Genomic DNA, 15403 nt, shown 5'->3' on the forward strand with positions numbered 1-15403 from the left:
ATAGATAAAAAGCTGTAGAAGGGAAAAAAAGATGAAAGAAAACGATGAATACCTGGCTTAGAAAAAAAGAAAGAAAGAAAGAAACATATAGGTAAGGAAAGAAGGGCAATTTGAATGGGCGAGTCGAAAAAAAAAAAGGAAAGATATAAGATAGGCCATCATTGCACCTTATAAGCAACACATTTTGTAAGAACAGGTATTAAAAAAATGGGAACTGCGAAGATTCTGCTCTCTTTGTATAAATGTGTTTATCTGTGTGAGCAGATAAGTCGTGTAAAGCTATCAAAAATGTTATCATAACGGTCCCCCCCCCCCATCAGAATCTTTTTTTTTTCTATTTTCTATAACAGTTCTGGCACCGAATCTCATGTAAAGTCGGTTGTTGTAACGTGCTTCGAAATTCTCAATAGATAAGCGAGTAAACTGGTTCATACATATGCAAATATGGATGTGTGTGTATATGCATCAATTTATGAAAATACTACAGTGGCTTTATATGTATGCTTCTTAGTATATATTCGCAAGTGCGTATATAGTCACAAGTTCGGGTGTTGGGTTTGATCTGTTGCTTTTCGTTGTTGATAAGGAAAAAAATAATTTTTCTCGAGTTCTTTTACATGAGAAATTTTTATTTTCTTCCGTTTTTCGATCGAGATGCTGTTTTGGGAGGGTTTTGATTTCTGAATCTCGAAGCGGAAGTGACTGGCTAGAGAGTACACGCATCTCTATGAACAAAATGAAGTTTTACAGCTTAGACTTTTGGAAGCTTCAGAAATTCCATAGATAGCTTTCTGAAGAACGATTTTCCACGAAATGGATGTCTTCAGATGTACACACGTTATTGTCATTGTGGATAAGAGAAGCACTAAAATTTTACATACAGTCTAACCCCGTTGTAATGAATACAGTTATAGCGAAAATCTAGTTGCAACGAAAACTTTTTTAATCTTGAAATAAGTTTTCATAGGAACAATGTATTGCGAATTCCTATATTAGGAAACGAAAAAAAAAACCGTTATAACGAATTAAAAAACCAAGTTTCTGGAAGTCAACAAAATATTACACAACGTTTCAAAAATGATCCCGTAAAATTGCTTTCAAAGAATTAATTAACTTGCTGAATTGGTGTCGGAGAAGGGTTTTTCTTCTGTGGCTTGTGAAGATAAAATTTAGCTAATACGGTACGGAAAAAAGATATAAAATCCGTGGTAAACCAATACTCCACGTTAAAAAGAATGTTTCATATTTCTTCTGTTTCAAAATGAGTGGCCTCGAAAAGAAATAATTAAGATAATTTCTGAAGTTGATGCTGGAGTAAATAAAAACAATGTGACATTAAAGTACAGCAAATTCAAATTCAAGCGTCAGTTATAGGATCCCATAAGAAAAAAAAAAGACTGCAGATTTTTAAGTAGCTGTCATTACAGAACATTGGTTGAAGATATTTTTCAGAAACATACATGGTTTCCCGAAGTGTGCCAGTTACAAGCCTACTCATATAACAAGACTTCAGAATTTGCATGTGCTTTTTTCGGATGAGAAAATCTTTCAAGCATTTGTTGGAAGCATTGAACGTGTTTGAGCACGCGTATTAGGGATTTGTTGAACCTCGTCTTCCACAATACTTGTACAAGAAAAAAAATTGCGTATTATTTGCCGCAAATATGTTAACACTTATCAAAAAAAAAAAAATTCAATTTGGTTTGAGTTGCTTTGACTTGTTTTTGAAATTTAACTTCGTTCTTTTTTAATGTCTAGAACGTAAACAAATATTTTTTTCCTTGGAATCAAATCTCGCTACAACAATTTTTTTAACGAATTCAGAAATTTATATTATCGGAAATTCCTTAATCCCTTGGAGTTCGTTATAACGGGATTGAACTGTATTGGGAACTCAAATGCTAGTTCCATTCAATAGTCCAGAATGTTTTATTCATTACAGATTTTCCTTATAATCGAAAGTTCGAATTTAGAAAGGAATTCGAATCAAATCTTTCGCGTGGTCTCGAAAGTTCTAGTCGGTTTTTAATCGATGGAAAGCAATGCTACACATGAAAAGGATCTGAAAAGCAGTCCAACTTCTTTATAAGGTCTTTTTTTGTCCTTTTAAGGTCTTTTTTTGTCCTTTTAAGGTCTTTTTTGTCCTTTTAAGGTCTTTTTTTGTCCTTTTAAGGTCTTTTTTTTTTCTTTTTGTCATTTAGAGCCGTTCAAAATCGGTTCTAAATAACTTGGGTCCTGGGAACGAGATAGATAAATAGAGCTATTTTATCATTTGGCAAATGATGAAACCTTTCTACACAAATTCCTCATTTCAATTTTCTGAAAAGACAACATAAAATAAAATAACCGTTAAGGAATAAGCCACTGCTTTGTGATTCATTCTCTTCTTATTATGTTAAAAAAAGGCTACGTTTTTGTGTGTGTGTGGAGAAAATGTATCTTTTAATGAGATGCGACCCGTTTAAAGCGCAACCATAATCTCTTTTTTTTTTTCGCCTTTTAAACACGAGCTAAAATTAGTGTAGGACAAAACGCTTCACTCGCGCATCTTTCGCGAACATTTTTCAGAATAATGCTGGAATTGTTAATAGGCCATCCCCTTTCTTCGTCTTTAATTGCCCGTAAAGCTGCAGAATTCGTTGCATAGCTGCGAAAAAGGCTCACGTTCAGATTTAGGGAAAGGAAGGCTAGCTATATCTCATCTTATCTTCTAAACAGTGCTTTCAGTGAAGACATTACCGGGAACTGAGTCATTATACGACTAAAAATGGGTATAGTCGCACACAGACGCTTCAAATTATACGTGCTTTGTTCATTTTCATTATGAATCGTTTATCCCTTGATTAATTAATTCTATTTTATGAGAGAATTAATTAATCAGAGCATGAATGTAACTAACACATCGGTTGCCTCCGTCCATAATTTATCAACCACGTATTTATCGATCGAGGCGTATTTAGCCGTCGATTCCACGCTCTTAAACACGTGATCATTTCTTACGGAGTGAAAGAGAATGAAACGCCCTATCATTTTGAACGATTTATTTACTCTCTAACCGGTTATCATAATTATGAAACACTCTCTTTTCTTAATTGTTCAATTTGTTTCCGAATTTTTTTTATTATTATAAAATCAGCAAAATAGACAAAAATTATCATTTTTTTTTTCAGATAATTGATTTGAAATTGTAATTCAATAATAATTATCAACTATTTGATAGATAACTTGGATGATAATAACTTTACATCATCACTCCTTCATAAATTGTAAATGAAATGTATTCCCTCTGAAATAATTGAAGATTTTGCATATTGCTCGTTCTGGATGATATCGTACAATCCGTATCAGAAGATATCAGAATATGTTGAAATTCTAGTTATTTGATGTGATATCGAGCAGTATTGCTCAGGTTGAAGAAAGTTAGGCTGGAAATGTGTCTAAAAAAATTATTAGTATAGCCCGGATTATATGCACTAAAAAAGTGACAAAATATGCTCTAAAAACATGCAAATACGCTCTTAAAATGACCAAAATATACACTTAAAACGGCAAAAATATACTGTTTAAACTGCCAAAATATGCGTTAAAACCCCCTAAATATACATAAAGCTCCCGAAATATACACTAAAAATCCTGAAAAGTTTAAAAATTCCGAAATATGTAGCAAAAATGAGAAAATATGCATAAAAAAATCACCATGCAAAAAAAAAAGCAGTTGTTTCTAAAATGCATATTTTCTTTTTCATAGTGCGCATTCATTTACAAAAAATATTCCCATGTATGTATATACAGCATATGCAAATAACTTCTACATATTTTTCTATTTAGGCCGGGATCACACTATAAAACTTTTGTTAAAGTTCTGTTATAAAGCTTGCAAAATTCAATCAGTTAGCGCACCGGTTACATTGGAGCGAATGTAAACAATAGGATTATTGGTTTCTTTTTTCAAGTTTTATCAAATAGCTTTTTCAAAACTTTTATAGTGTAATCCCGGCTAGTGATAAAGGAATTTCGACACTATTTCTAAAAAATTAAACAGTTTTGACCTATCTCCAGAAATAGTCTTACAATAAAACGGCTGATATTTGAAAAATACAGCACTACAAACATCTCTATTAATTCACCGAATCCCACCAGCGGAAAAACCCCCGATGTTATGGAAATATTATAAGCGATATTTATTTGAATAATTATTGAAAAGAACAGATTGAGAATAAATAAACCTTCAAAAATTGATTTTATGAATTCATATGCTAAACAAGGTCAAAATATGCAAATGCATATGTGCGTATGCATTTGCATATAATGCGGGCTCCAATTATGAGCTTTATTTAAAATTGAGCGGTGTTTCTGAAAATTCATTGTTTTCTTCTGAATTCTGAAAAGTCATTGTTTTCTTCTGCATTCTGAAAAGTCATTGCTTTTGGTAACATTGCTTGCTTTACTGCATTGTTGACGATACGCTTTCCATATCCTTGTTGAGTATTGATTGAGAATTGTTTCATAAAGTACCCATATAGTATTGCTAAGAAGTTTTTTCATAAAGTATTGGTAAGACTCATTGGCGTACGCAAAGGGGGGGGGGGGGGTCTCGCCGCGGTAGCCCAGGTCGATACTCGCCTAAAGTACCAAAGGATGTTTAGCTGTGTCGTGAGTTCGATACCCGGTTCGTCCATGTCAGAAACTTTCCTGGCACAGGGGTACAACAGAAACGGCGACATGACCATAGAAAAAGATTGCTACCGCAGGGAGTCCCACACCGAGGGGTTAGCGCACCAACCTCTCGGTGCATATAAAGAAAAGCTGTCGTTCGGAATCGGCAATAAATTGTAGGTACCTGGTCTAATTAGCCCTCGTGTGCAGAAAATGGTCGTGGTTCGACAAAAATGATCAATGATCAACATTTTGACTGTGGAACTGTCCTCGGAAAAATCTAACGCTTTTACTGCTTCAATTTCCGAAATTTCAAAGGGCATGAAAGCATCGTATTGGCTGTTCTGAGAAGAATTAAATTCCAAAAAGTACAGTAGGGAAATCCGATTTTTCATATCTGAGAAAGCCGCTTTTAAATGCTACTTGATGCTGACGTCTCAAAATCTGTCCAGTCGTTTATGTTTTGCGTCCATGTAACTCTTTTGCGGTTTGATTTTGTATCAATACATTCGATAGTTTATTCCTGTGACGACGCGTTTATTGGTATTTGACGACGTTTTTATTATAAAACAGAGACGTTTATATTACTTTGTTACATGCAGTCGTCTATAACAGTGGTTCTCAACCTTTGGAAGCTCGCAGTCCGGTAAATGTCTTTTGCGTAACTGAATAGCCCGGTCATACACACAACTAACGAGAAATTAATGGGAAAATGAAACACGAATGAAACAAGAAATGGAACACAAAAATGAAACACGAATGAAACAAGAAATGGAACACAAAAATGAAACAGCGAATCACTCACGGCCGGGTGTGACCAGTGCTAGGGCTCTGTACTGGGCCGCGGCCCGGTGATTGAGAAACACTGGTCTATAACACCAATATGAGACGATAACAAGGAAAAAAAATGTTAAAATTATTATTGTGTCTAACCATTTAAAAAAAGAAAGAGAAGAAATTTACTTCTCAGTCGATTCTACATACGAAAAAATAATTATTTCAAATAGCCATGAAAGAAAAGTCCCTACTCTTGTTTTCACGCAATAGTTAATCGCTAGCACACATAATCACCACTTCCGTTTCTTTACACGAAAAGAAGGTGAAAAAAGTACGCTGACTACGAGGGAGGGGGAAAAAAAAGCCCGACGTGAATTTTCTGAACGTTCTAAGCGGGAATAACAAAAAAAAGTAAACGTTGTATGCGGGAAAAGTTAACATTATCCAGGGGTGGCAAGTTTTTGCCGCAGTGAAAAAAAAAACCATGGTAAAAACCGTCCGGCAAAAATTGTTTTTGCCAGTGGCAAACATTCATATATTCATTCATACAAAACATTCACTTTTACTCACGAATTTTCTACCACAAATCTGGGTAATGCATATTTTATTTAGTTTTAACATAATTTTTGGTTGCTGAATATTCATTTTTGAACCATCTACTAATTTTATAAGTTTCACATGTTTTTTAAGTTTTTATATTGAAAATAATATTTCGTAATTGGAAAACTAAGCTTGGTATGCAATGAGTAAAAAAATCATTTTTACCAATTTTTGCCTGGTTTTTCCCACTTTTTGCCGCTGTGCCGTCAAAGATTGGCCGGCGAAAACCCAACCCTGATGTTTATGAATATAGAAAAAAAAGTGAAATTCACGAAAATCAGTCGTACTAAGCGGAAAACGTTCTAAGCGGGATCGATTGTAAAATGTGTTTGAAGAAAGGAGGCCAGTTAGCAAAGAGCATATAAACGTTCATAAAGGCCATGGCCGAGAGAAGGCTGTTTTTTTTTTCTACTGTTCGGGCGGAAACTGTATAAAAAAAATTTTTTTGCCACTTTTCGTCGCGGCTCGGCGTTACATTTTTTTTTATCGCCCATAAAAGCCGCGTAACTGCATTTTTTTGTGTGTGTTGTTATTCATCGGCGTTGTTATGTATTCTTTGTGTGTGTGTTGGGCCGCCTCCAATCTGCCACGTCTGGCGGCGGCCCCTTCGACGACGACGACGACGATAACATCTGGAACTGAAGGAGTCGCCATTTGTTCCGAACAAGCGCATCGTAATCGGGGTGTAGCGTAAATAAACGCTTGTGTTAGTGTATCCACTTATTTATTTGATTTTTTTTAAATAACAATATATTGTTATCATGTTACGCAGCTGTATATGCTCCATCGGCATTTATTCATTTTTATTAGCCGAATCGTATTCGAAGATGATAATTTGGTCGTCGTTTTTCCTTCGCTGTCTGTCTGTGTGTATATGCATGGCCTGATATTTGTGTTGACGAGACTAATGTGTTATGTTATTATTTGTGAGTGTCGATAGTCGAGGCCGTAAATTTCCGGTGTTCAATTTCTGCTGTAAATCGACTAATAAATATTATCATTTGTGTTTGTGCATAAGAAACTGCCATGTAATTTTTCGGTCATCGGCAAGCGAACGTGAAACATGCGTAGCCCTTGACCAGCGGTTCTCGACTTATCCTCTGCGGATCCTTCAGGGCTCCGTGGGTGCGTGCTTCCCAGGGGGCTCCGCGCTCCATCCAGTATCATAAAATAAATCTGTAAATTTGATAAATAAATTCAAAAAAAAAAGAAAAAAGAGTCCTACGTCAGCACTCGAAATGTGCCAGGTTCCTACCTCACTAGTAAAACTGCATTGGCGTCTAAAATTTTACATGTGTGATGACTATATTGGAGTTTGTAACCAACCAAAAACCACCTTTATGTAAGTTTTCCCGCGAACCTTATGAAAAAGTCTTAAAAATTATTTTAGTCCTTTATACTTAGAAAAAAACTCTTTTAGAAAAGTATCTTTGGCTCCAAAGAAATTTAGCTAATGCATATTTTTTTTAATATTCGGCAAACCATGACTTACGAGGCTCCGTCATCAAAATTATATTATATGTTAATAAAGGCTCCGCGGGTTAAAGGGCGGTCGAGAACCGCTGTCCTACACTAAAGTTCGCGAGCAAGCAACTTACCGAATGAAATATTGGTAAAGACACAACACAAAAGGTGTCTCTCGATCGATTCCTATTCTAGGGTCGTGATATTTCTTCGTCCCTTGCACCAGGGATTTTCACAGGCTCTTTTCTATGAAATTTATAGTAGTCCTATAAAAAAGTAAAATCCCGCTGTGCAGCGGCTATGATAGAGGGATTATTTATAGAGTATACCAAGACTCACCTGTGTACTCGGTACGAGCATAGAAAAAAGAGACATAGCAATATATACCGTAGTAACTCGGAAGAATCGTGTATACAGTGTATATATGTTACTGCTGAATCCCGAAGTGGCCAGCCCAGTTGACGCGGCTGATGTGCGAAATTCACGATTTTGCCGGGCTTTGGCCGACCCTCACTATATGTATCACTAAGACTGATATTCAGATTCCTTTGATCGTTGTCATAAGCTATGGCTAATTATAAATGTCATAATTGTCTAAATGGCCAAAAAAATACACCAACGTGGAGATGATCCCGAGTCATAAGGATCGATATAGGGATGTATAGCGATCGATTGAGGCCGGTTAAAGCCTGGCGAAAGGCTGAATTTCGGACATTAGCCATGACAACTTCGGGCTTTGGCTAGAACATATATATATATATATATATATATATATATATATATATATATATATAGAATCCAAATATATGTAAAAAGTTGTTGCCCTGTCTTTCCTGAGACAAAAAAAAAGGAATAACATTAAATGTTTCTAACTGCAGTAATCATTGAGATATTTCAGTTAAAAAATTAGAGAAAAATTGGGAAGAAGAGATTACTTGTTTACCCAATTTTTAGGTTACTTTTTACCAATTTTTTTAATTCAGGTATCTCTGCGAATATTTCACTTACATGTAATTTTTTTGTAGGCCTCAGCCCCAACTTTCTAGTTGGGTTTTTGAAAACAGAGTGTTCGTATAAAAAGTTAATTTTTGTATTTTAATAACTATACAGCTCCTTGCTACATGGAATGACGTATCTGAGCTGTACACGTTATGTGGATAATTTTTCTAACTGGAAGTATGTCTCTAGGATCAACGATTCGCCAGTAAAATGTGGCCTAAGGCCTAATGTGGCCTCATTCCTTACTACCCTGTATATAGGCTATGCATTTTCAATAAATATTTCTGATTCTCCCTTGTTCCGGGGAACGGAAAGGGATGGATACCGTGGGATCTCCCTAGAGAAGAGCAACCACCTTCCAATGCAACCTCTAATGTGTTGGTCATTTGCTGAAACATCCCCGAGGACGCAGAAAGACAAGCTCTTGCAGACACCATAAGCTGGGGTTTAGACGGGTCACCCAGATAGGAGTTTTAGCGGAAAACTCCTGTATTGATTTCCTAGAAAACGTTTAATGCTAAAAATTGAAGGAAATAATGTGTCGATTTTTTTTCCGGGCTAAAACATTGTCAGCCTCCTCCTGTGTGGGAGGCATTCATAAATGTGTAGGCACTGCCCTGGTCAAATCCCGACATATGGTTGAACTCATAGGTGGATACAAAGAGGGGGGGGGGGCATTCCCAAAAAAAATTATTTTTAGCATAGGCAGAAGGATGGAGGTGGAAAATTTGTGCGCCCATTCATAATACAATCGCAAGCCCCGCCCCCCCTCCTCCGTTCCAAGAGCCTTTATCCGCTGATGGTCGAACTCGGGCAAGCCAAAAAAACACTATTTCGTCAATGCTACTCGTAGCGGTCATTCAATAAAGGAGGAGAGCGGGGGAAGTCCACGAAGACTATTACAAGATACACTCATTGATTTGGTTTCTTAGTTCAACACGCCATGTTAGTAGGGTCCTTGTGGTTGATGCAACGGATTCATCAAGTTCTGATGTCACTTTTTTTAGAGAGTGGTTCTGATAGAAAAATCCAAATACGCATTATACCTAGGAGGCAGCTCTTGATTTCTTTGGAGCGAAATAAGGTTTTTGCTCAAGACAAACGGTCCTAAATAATTTTTTCCCCCGAGTATTCCGGAACTTGATATCCTTTTTCCATGTTAAAAAACACACTTTCCCATAGACTCCAATTCAACTATCATTTTTGGGAAATTTCAGGTGCCAATACCGATTTTCTAGTCGCAATGGTGACCTGGTACTTAGGATTTGTCAAGCCCTGGCCTACTGCAGGCCATTTTATCAGAAATTCGAACTGCGTAGTGGACCACTTGAAAGAAAGGGCATGTGGCGGGCGGAAGTCATAATCATTGACAGGAAAACAGTACTTCATAGCCTACTAGTTAACATTTTTTTCTCTTTCACTGGTAGGCCAAATAAGAAGACTGGTGAGACAAAAAAAACCTATCAGTTAACTTGGCAAAAAAAAAATCTTGAGCTACTATATAATCAATTCGTGTGAGTCTTACCTTCTGTCTTCGACTGCCTATTTGATTTGCTTGATTTTTATGCGCCACTAAATGGGGTCAGTGATAACACGGTCACCAAATGAAAAATCAGAAGTTTAAGAGAGATACTGGATTCATTCCAGACGTGTTTATTTGTAATTAGAAAGTATGTGTTGGAAGCATATTTGTCTTCCGATCATTCGCTGAAAGGAAAAAAAGAAGAGGGGGAAAAAACACATACACACATATGTTTTGGCACATGTGTGTGTCGTTCGTTTGTTAACACGTTGTGGTGATTGATGTTGGAGAAGAATATCTACTACTCCCTTTGCTCTTTATCTCTGTCATCTCTAGTCTCTCGCATCCCGAAACTATTTTTCTTCCGTGAGCGCGTTTTTCGCCCATTCATATTTTCTTAAGGTACATTCCGTGGATATTTCCGGGTTGAATACTCTTCGTCCGAGATGCATGTCTACACAAGGAATCCTCTATTCTTTCTCGAGTCCCGAGCACCAGAAGAAGAGCACCCACATGGCAACGCTGTCTAACTTAGTCGAGAGTCTAATTTGAATTCTCAAACGCAATTTATCGGATTGTTTTTGAATATCGCATCGATCGAAGAGTTTCGCAAGAAGGAATTTTGCCACCGACAACGCGCAATCGCGGATGCTGTAGTGCTTAGGCGTGAGCAGGGAGGTATGCTGTTCAGGGATCCTGTGCCCCCCCCCCCCAAGCCGACAAAAAATTAGAAAAAAATTATTATTTCAGTGAAAAAATGTAAGTATCGATAGAAAATATATATGTACTCTTATATAATATGTTACATTAACAAATTTCTGTTAAATGCATTTCGAAGGGTGGTAACTCAAAATTTCTCGTGGAGGGAATTTTTTCCCTCTCCCCCCGAGACTTTTGTGCCCTCCTTCAAAGGTCGATATTGCTTACGTCCTTCCTTTAGTGAGCACCAAGGTGCTTGCGAGTAAAAGGTTGGAAGCATTTTGTTTACGTAACAAGCTTATTAGGAACAATGCTATTTGGATCAATGTTATTTGGATGACCAATAACTATGTTTAATCATAAATTACGGATTTTCAAATTATTGTCAGATCTATGAGTTTAGATTTAGTGTAGCCTACATATCAATAGAAAAAAAATTGGTTCATTTAAGAGCTTTGTAAGGCCTTACGCATAGTGATAAATAAAATAAATAAATAATTATAATTACTCTATTTAGAAAAATAATAATAGTGGAAGAAAACAGAATCCCCGCTTTTTATTTTCGGTGATTCTTAACACTTAGTACAGGCTGATTAAAGCACACTAAAACAATCATTTTTTTTTTTTTTGTCGCATAGACGCATATGATGCGTTTAGGATTGAGTGGCCTATTTAGGTGCTACAGTGAAACCTGTTGCATAACAATACTGGCTATAACGATAAACCAGTGGAATAAATTCAAACAAGTTCTCTCTGTTTTCTTTCTCCTCACCTAATTATCGCGAAGTTTTGTTGTAATCCTATGAAAAAAAGTTTTTATTTTTACCTCCGTTTATTTCTATGCTTCTGTATAAGTGATGTTTTTCCCACATGTGATGAATCCTTCTCCTATATACATATAAAAGCGAAAAAGAACGGGTAGGATGAAAATGAAAAGAGAGAAACCAACTTCGTACGTATTCTCTTATCTGCTTATCTATAATACTGTTTTCCTTTCATTTGTTTTTTTCCCTAATAAATAAATCCCTTCTACTTTTTTCCCTTTCTTTTTCATCTAACATGCTGTTAGGTTAGAATAAGGTTACTGTATTTATTGTCGATTCGTCAAATATAGATCATCAGAATTTCTTGCCAATCACTTGTAACCCAGCCATCTTCACCCTGTTGCTCTCGAGCACTTGATGAACGCTTGAATTAAACACCCTGTAAAAATAGCATTCAAGGATTGCAATTATGCGTATTTTAGGCATCGTTGCAAGACGTGCTCGTCGTTTGATGATGGGTATAGGCAGTGCTCGCTACTCGAGAAAAATTTAAGACTCCAGTTGTAAGAGAAAGAGTTAAATTTGTCAAGTCTCTCCTATGAAAATTGAAAATAAGGAAGCTGTAAATGAAGAATAAGGGAAAGTTGCTGCGATGAATTTGTTGCAATTCTTGCGATGGTTTTCAAATACTCGCAATGCAGGTCTTGAAAAAAAAATATTTTGTAGAGCCAGTCAAATAAAGATATTTGAGAGCCAAGCATATTTTTTCCGAAAAACTGTCCAAAATAATTGTTTTGACTTCTCTGGAACTCAATGAACTCTTCCGAAAATTTTGTGTTATCTAGAGACTCCAATAAAATAACCCCAAACGAGAAACTTTCAAGCGCTTGCCACTACCAATATTTTAGTCGTGATTTGTAAAGCCCTGGTCTAATTTGATACCGTCTGAAATAAACCGCTAAGACCCGAACGCATCACTTTCGCCCATGAAAATAATTTTTTGTTTTCTATCACTGCACTAAAATTTGAGTTCCACGAGTTAAGAATCACCCTGTATTTAAATCACACTAACCTGAATTATCTAATATGCTTACCCAGTCTATTCTCTTGCCACGTATGTGTAAAATAATATCGTAAAAGCAGGGACTTCAATCCACTTTAATCAATTATTTCGAACTAATTCCGTTTCACGCGCTTCTGCGTCCGCCATGTTCGATCGGCATTTCTCACGCGTTCCAGATATAGAGCAGAGATTTATCATTCGCTAATTAGGATCAGCAGCGTTTATAGGATTGGACGTTTGTTTTGCGAACGGCGCGCTCCAGATATTATACGCACGCATATAAATGCAATGTATTTTCGAAACTAGATTCTGCTGTAATGAATTCCATCCATTGTGTCGTGAAATGCCGGGCAATATCAAAATGAATGATAGCAGATGTGAGATATTTCATTTATATATAAGCCTACACCATGATGCGCCTAAAATTCATCGCCATCAATCCATCGAAAAGAAAAATCACCGACAAGTTATTCATCGACTAAGGGACAGTTAAGTTAGCCAGTGAGCATGTAAGTGGGCCAGGTGATTGATTAAGTGAGTCAGGGTCGTGGTCCCCACAAGAGTGAGGCTAGCAGGGCTCCAGCCCGGGAAAATTACCACCATTTTTTTGTTTTATCATGCTATAAATTCACTATGTAAGAGACCGTGAAAAGTCTGGCTTGAGCCCGCTAAAGATACTAGCCTAGGAACCCCGCTCTAGGATGCGGGGGTCATGTTCAGGGTTGGTGAGTTTGAGTAAGTAGGCGTGCAAATGAGAGAGAGAGAGAGAGAGAGAGAGAGCGAATAAGCGAGTGAGTAAATGAGGGAGTTAGTGAGTGAGCATGTGAGTGATGGAGTTGGTGAGTAATCAAGGGAACAAATGATAGAGTGAGTTATTTAGAGAGAGTGAATGAGCGAGTGAGTTAGTTAGACAGAGTGAATGAGCGAGTGAGTTAGTTAGAGAGAGTGAATGAGCGAGTGAGTTAGTTAGAGAGAGTGAATGAGCGAGTGAGTTAGTTAGAGAGAGTGAATGAGCGAGTGAGTTAGTTAGAGAGAGTGAGCAAGTAAGATAAATGAGTGAGCAAGTGAGTAAGAGAGTGGGAAAGAACAAATAAGTAGGTGAATGAGCAAGTGAGTTAGCAGGCGAGACACTCATACGGCAACTCACTCACTCAATAGCTCATTCGTTACAGCTCATTCACTAACTCACTCGGCCACTCACTCTCTTGTCGGTAAATTTTTCCAACGGTGATTTTTTTACCGTCGGTGAATTTTCCTATAGGTGAATTGCGTGGCGGCGAACTGTTGTCGGTAAATTTTTTCGTAAACATCATTCGAATTTATTCCACTATATCATTCGAACTTTCATTGGCTTTTCTTTCCTTTAAAACCTCTAACCCTTGAGGTCTAACTAGCATTTCTTTTTACGTGGTGAGACCATTCTTCTTTTCGTTTGTGACACTTTGGCGTTTTGTGTGTTTGTCCTGAAGTGCCCGAGAGATTTTTTTCCTTTCTTTGTATATACAGTACATGTGGTGTATGTGTTCGGCGATTTGCGTGACCCTACCGGACAGGACAGCAGAAAGCGTTTTTTTTTCTCCAGAATATACGGACATACAAACACATGCTCGACGGTCACGCACCGCGATTCCTTATCACGTACACTAGACCAAGTACAATCACGATGACAAAAAAATCGGGTTTTTTTTCTTCTCTCATTTTCTTTCACGTTGTTATCATATCTCCTCGTTCATCGTTATTCAATCGATTTATTTTATTTCTCTGTCCGTTTTGAATTCATCGATCGATCGCGCGATGCGTGAGAACGAAATGCATAGCGTGGCTGGAAGGGTCTTAATTTGTCTTTTGGCATGTTTCGCAGTCACTCAATTTCGATGCACACAATAGCATAGAAATCCATTTATTTTGGGTGAGATGCGTGGTGGCAATGCGTATTTTTATTATTATTCGAATTCTCCTAGTCATAACAAAATAATAGAGGGAAGAAAACAAATGTGTGTAACCATGAAAGTTGGTGCTAAAATAATTTAACCAGACATCAAAAATGGAAACGACATGGTTCCCCTCCCCCCCTAAGCAAATATCCGTACATGGCGGCATAAGTTCCGAGGAAAATACTCATAAATAATATTTCAGAAGTATTATTTATTATATTGATCATCATATCGTCCCCCTCATGCCAGAAGCATGAATGCGCAAATTTCCAAAACGTGGGAAATGACGTTTGAATATTTACTCTACCCATGTTAATCTATGAGTGTCATTTCCCAAGTATGCTTTGTAACATGCGTTTCAATAGGGTTTAAGCACAGTGGCGTATTTACGGAGGGGGGGGGGTGGCTTAGCAGAATCCAGGGCGGCGAATTTGAAGAATGATTGATCGAGAAAATTAGTATAATGGGAGAAGGGCAACAACATTTTCATAGCCCTCAATAAATCCGTCTTTGCCTATACAGCTAGAGACTAGGTCAGTGAGTGACCATAAAAGTGGCCTAGAGAGTTTGCAAACGTGAGTGAGCAAAGGAGTGGAGATAGAGTGTGAAGGCTTGTGAGTGACTAAAACAATGTGCAAGCATATGAATGACTAAAAGTGTGACTTTTATGGAAGTGACCATGAGAGTGTCTTAGAAACACAGATGTACGTGCAGGCACGAAGGGACGCCAAGCGGGTTATAGCACAAGGTGGCGAAAGAAAGAGTGGTACAAAAAATGAGACTAGAATGGGGGAAGAGCGACAAAATTCGTGTAGCCCCGCAGGCGGAAAAACTACAAACTCGCCTCCAGTTAAACATTCGCATTTCTGACAAAACGTTGATAGCAAAATAAAGAATCTATCCAGCTGATAAACTCAAAAAGTGA

General features: G+C 37.3%; 1 protein-coding gene across 8 annotated transcripts in view; it reads left to right on the forward strand.

Moving 5' to 3' along the window:
* LOC149089997 (uncharacterized) overlaps positions 1-15403 on the forward strand; it is a 247448-nt gene that overhangs the window by 121836 nt on the left and 110209 nt on the right. The window lies entirely within an intron of this gene.

The sequence above is a fragment of the Pholcus phalangioides genome, unplaced genomic scaffold (genome assembly GCF_987345545.1).
Source record: "Pholcus phalangioides strain wild (caught in Gottingen) unplaced genomic scaffold, Ppha-v1.0 ptg000001l_1, whole genome shotgun sequence".
In the NCBI taxonomy this organism is placed as follows: domain Eukaryota; kingdom Metazoa; phylum Arthropoda; class Arachnida; order Araneae; family Pholcidae; genus Pholcus; species Pholcus phalangioides.